Here is a 5,284-nt window from a genome sequence, read left to right on the forward strand (position 1 = left end):
GTATAATACTAGAGTGGAGACGGATTCGTTCTGCCTGATGGACAGGTGGGATGCGGAGGCTTCTAAGAATATCACTTTTGAACCGGACTTGGAAATACAAGTTGTTTATTTTAAGAATGGAGAAAAGAGATTCTGGGGGGGCAGCTGTCAGTCGTTAAAGTGCCTTGATTTAGATGAACCACATATCTACAGGCTTATACAGTTTACAAGACGCTTTTGTTTACAGTGTCTCTTTTGAGCCTTATGACAGGTGCATGAGGTGAGTTCATACAACCAAGAGAAGCCTTGACCAGACCTGGGTTCTAGGGTGTAAGAGACAGCATCTGGCCGGTTTATTCTGTAGTTTCACGAATGTTATGATCGCTAATATTATTGTATTTCTGTTTGTGAAAGCATGGTTTTCTGAGTTACAAGTATATGAAAGACAAATGTATACATGTAATAAAATGTATAGTTTTGTTTTTTGTTTTTTTTCTTCTTTTTTTTTTTGGAAACAGAGTCTTACTCGGTCCCAGGCTGAGTGCAGTGGTGCGATCTTGGCACATTGCAATCTCTGCCTCTGAGGCTCAAGTATTTTCCTGCCTCGGCCTCCCAAGGAGCTGGGATTACAGGTACCTGCCACCATTGGCTGCCTAATTTTTGTATTTTTAGTAGAGAGGGGGTTTCACCATGTTGGCCAGGCTGGCTTCGAACTCCTGACCTCGTGATCTGCCCGCCTCAACCTCCCAAAGTGATGGGATTTTAGACACGAGCCACCACACCCAGTCATAGTTTTTTTTTTTTTTTATTTGTGTAAAGCAGGTTAGCTTGTATTGATACATGAGGAGGTTTTTTCCAGAGGTTTCAGAAACAAGCTAGAAAATACTTCCATAATATTTCCTAGATTCTTTATGATTCAAGCAGTGTTTCAGGATTTTCAGTCCATTTAAAGCATTTATATAATGAACACTAAGTAGAAACTATGAGCTCTACATTCTCTTGTAAGCTTTCTTTTTCTGTTATAGTTGAGCAGCTTTGTTGACGTTTTTATTTTTATTTTATTATTATTATTTTCTTGAGACGGAGTCTCCCTCTGTCACCAGGCTGGAGTGCAGTGGTGCGATCTCAGCTTACTGCAAGCTCCGCCTCCCGGGTTCCTGCCATTCTCCTGCCTCAGCCTCCTGAGTAGCTGGGACTACAGGCACCCGCCACTACGCCCAGCTAGTTTTTTTTTTGTAGTTTTAGTAGAGATGGAGTTTCACAGTGTTAGCCAGGATGGTCCTTGATGACCTGACCTCGTGATCCATCCGCCTCGACCTCTGAAAGTGCTGGGATTACAGGTGTGACCACCATGTCTGGCCCAGTTGTAGCTCTTATGTTTAGATCTTCGATCCATTTTGAGTCAATTTTTGTGTGTGGTGTAAGATAAGTGTCTACCTACATTCTTTTGCATGTAGATAATCCAGTTTTCCCAGCATTATTTGTTGAAAAGACTCTTTCCCACTGAATGATCCTGGCACTTTTTTAAAAATCACTTCACCATATAAGCAAGAGTTTATTTCTGAACTCTCTGTTCTCTTTCAGTGCTCTGTTTTTCTGCCAATACAACACTGTTTTTTATTTTATTTATTTATTTTTTTGAGGTGGAGTCTCACTCTTGTTGCCCAGGTTGGAGTGTAGTGGCCTCATTTTGACTCACTGCAACCTCTGCCTCCTGGGTTCAAGCGATTCTCCTTCCTCAGCCTCCCGAGTAGCTGAGATTACAGGCATGCGCCACCACGCCCAGCTGATTTGGTATTTTTGGTACAGATGGGGTTTCTCCATGTTGGTCAGGCTGGTCTTGAACTCCCAACCTCAGGTTCCTGGTGCTTCCTATTGCACCATCTTCCCAGAATCCTCTTCCTTCCTCTTGTGCTTTTATAGCCACACCTGCTTTCCTCCTGCTGCCAGACTTAGTCATGACCACTAATGTATTCTTCATTTTGGTAATTTTGTTATCTCAAGGATGTTATATAAATGGGATGATAGAAGTTGTAATTTTCTGGAGGCCAGGTGCGTGGCTCACGCCTGTAATCCCAGCACGTTGGGCGGCTGAGGCGGGTGGGTCACCTGAGGTCAGGAGTTTGAAACCATCCTGGCCAACATGGTGAAACTCTGTCTCTACTGAAAATACAAAAATTAGCCAGCTGTGGTGGTGCTCACCTGAAATCCCAGCTGCTTGGGAGGCTGAGACATGAGAATTGCTTGAATCCAGGAGGCAGAGGTTGCAGTGAGCTGAGATTGTGCCTCTGCACTCCACCCTGGGTGGCAGAGTGAGACTCAGTCTAAAAACAAAACAAAACAACATGTAACTTTCTGGGATTGAGTTTTTTACACTAGGTTTAATTCCTCGGAGATTCCTCCAGGTTGTTGCTTAATGTTTGTTACAGTTATACTGCATTTTGTTTAATTACTTATTTGCTGAAAGATAATCTCAGTTATTTCCACTTGTAGGTTATTGTGAATAAAACTGTTATAAACATTACACAGGTTTTCATGTGAACATAAGTCTTCATTTAGTAATTTTGATAGGTGGGTAGTGATCTCTCATTGTGTATTATTATTATTATTTTTGAGACAGGGTCTTGCTCTGTTACCTAGGCTTTGAAGGGCAGTGTTGTGATCATGGCTTATTGCCACCTTAACCCTCTGAGTAGCTGGGACTATGGGTGTGTGCCACTACACCCAGCCAGTGTTTTTTAAAATACATTTCTGAGGAGATGGGGTCTTGCTATGTTGCTCAGGCCGGTTTAGAACTTCTGAGCTCAAGCCATGCTCCAGACTGGTCTCCTAAAGTGCTGGGATTACAGGCCACTACACATGCCTCATTGTGTTTTTAATATGTATTGACTTAGTGGCTAATGATATTGACCATCTTTTCAGGTGCTTATTTGGTATCTTTTTTTAAAAAAACATGGAACACTTTAAGAATTTTCATGTCATCACTTTTCAGGGAGCATGCTAATCTTCTCTGTATTGATTCAATTTTGGTATATGTGCTGCTGAGACAAGCAAACTAGTACCTTTATATATCCTCTGTTCATCACTTTTGGCTATTTTCTTTTTCTTTTTTTGATACAGAGTCTCCCTGTCTCTACTAAAAAAAAATACAAAAATTAGCCGGGCATGGTGGCACATGCCTGTAGTCTCAGCTACTTGGGAAGCTGAGGCGGGAGAATTGCTTGAACCCAGGAAGCAGAGGTTGCAGTGAGCTGAGATCGCACCACTGTACTCCAGCCTGAGCGACAGAGTGAGACTGTCTGAAGAAAAAAAAAAAAGTATTCTACTCTTGGTGGGTGCAATGTTCTGTTAATATCCATGGATGCAGTTAGTTCATGGGGTTGAATTAAATATTCTTGCTGTGAATATATGTGTAGTTTTAACAGTTGTTACAGGGAAATATTGAAGTCTCTCTAGTGGATTTATGCATTTCTCCATTCTGTTCCATCAGGTTTTCTTTCACATAGTTTGTAGTCTTGTTTTTTGGTGCATACACATTCAGGAATGTTATGTCCTTTTGGTCATAACATTAATAAATAATCAATAAATAATTTCCTTCTTAGTCTCTAGTACTTTTTCTTTGTTCTGAAGTATACTGTTTCTGATATTGTCATCTAGCATTTCTTTAATTAATGTTTGCATCATATACGTTTTTAATTTTTTCTTTGCTTTCAACCTGCTTAGATTGTTATATTCGAAGTAAATTTCTTGTACACAAAATAGTGTTAGGTTATGTTTTATTTCTTTTTTTTTTTTTTTTTTTAGATGGAATCTTGCACTGTCACCTGGGCTGGAGTGCAATGGCATCATCTTGGTTCACTGCAACCTCTGCCTCCCGGGTTTAAGTGATTCTCCTGCCTCAGCCTCCTGAGTAGCTGGGATTACAGGTGCCCGCCACCATACCTGGTTTTTTAAATATTTTTAGTAGAGATGGGGTTTCACTACGTTCACCAAGCTGGTCTCGAACACTTGACCTTGTGATCTGCCTTCCTCAGCCTCCCAAAGTGCTGGGATTACAGGTGTGAGCCATCGTGCCTGGCCTTTTTTTTTTTGAGACATGGTCTTGCTCTGTCACCCAGGCTGGACTGTAGTGGCACAATTGCGGTTTACTGCAGCCTGGACCTCCTGGGCTCAAACATTTCCCCCACCTCAGCCTCCCAAGTAATTGGGACCACACATGTGCACCATCACACCTGACTTATTTTTTTATTATTTGTAGGGATGAGGTCTTGTTATGTTGCCCAGCCTGGTCTCGAACTCCTGGGCTCAAGAGACCCTCCTGTCATGGCCTCCCAAAGTGCTGGCATTACAGGCGTGAGCCACCATGCTTGGCTTTAGGTTAGTTTTTAAAATCCAGTTTGTCAATCTTTGTCTTTTTTTTTTTTTGAGACGGAGTGTCGCTCTGTCACTCAGGGTGGAGTCCAGTGGTATGATCTTGGCTCACTGCAACCTCCACCTAGTGGGTTCAAATGATTCTCCTGCCTCAGCCTCCAGAGTAGCTATTGCAGGTGCCTACCACCACACCTGGATAAATTTTGTTTTTGTATTTTTAGTAGAGACAGATTTGCACCATGTTGGCCAGGCTGGTCTCGAACCCCGAACCTCAAATGATCTGCTCTCCTCGGCCTCCCAAAGTGCTGGGATTACGGTCATGAACCACTGCACCTGGCCAGTTTTTGTCTTTTATTTGCTGTATTTAGGTGTTTAGGTCATTTACGTAGTTACAGATGTTGTCAGAGTCCCTTTTTTATTTTTTGGAACAAAGTCTTACTCTTGCCTAGGCTGGAGGGTAGTGGCTCAATCTTGGCCTACTGCAACCTCTGCCTCCCGGGTTCAAGCAGTTCTTATGCCTCAGTCTCCCAAGTAGCTGGGATTACAGGCATGTGCCACCACGCCCAGCTACTTTTTATATTTTTAGCAGAGATGGGGTTTCACTATGTTGGCCAGGCTGGTCTTGAATTCCCGGCCTTAGATAATTCACCCACCATGGCCTCCCAAAATGCTAGAATTACAGGCCTTAGCCACCATGCCTCGTTTAAGTTTTTGTTTTTTGATTGTTCTTTTTCCTGCTTTCATTTGGGTTACTTGAACATTTTTGGAATTCCATTTTTCTTGTTGTATTTTTTTTCTACCCCAATTCACTATGCCAAAACCATTTTTCTTTATTGTGTTTTATATCTGTTTGTTTTAGTTCGTTGATATTGTTTGGATATTTGTTCCACTGAAATTGTTTTTCTTCTTTTTTTGAGACAAAGTTTTGCTCTTG

The 5,284-nt window shown here is 41.9% G+C and overlaps 1 non-coding gene across 1 annotated transcript; it reads right to left on the reverse strand.

Moving 5' to 3' along the window:
- Window positions 1-2,926: 2,926 nt before the first annotated feature.
- On the reverse strand, window positions 2,927-3,033 carry LOC135967969 (U6 spliceosomal RNA). The gene has a single exon (XR_010582354.1). It is a non-coding gene; the product is annotated as a U6 spliceosomal RNA (small nuclear RNA).
- Between the last annotated feature and the right edge of the window lie 2,251 nt (window positions 3,034-5,284).

The sequence above is a fragment of the Macaca fascicularis genome, chromosome 16 (genome assembly GCF_037993035.2).
Source record: "Macaca fascicularis isolate 582-1 chromosome 16, T2T-MFA8v1.1".
In the NCBI taxonomy this organism is placed as follows: Eukaryota; Metazoa; Chordata; class Mammalia; order Primates; family Cercopithecidae; genus Macaca; species Macaca fascicularis.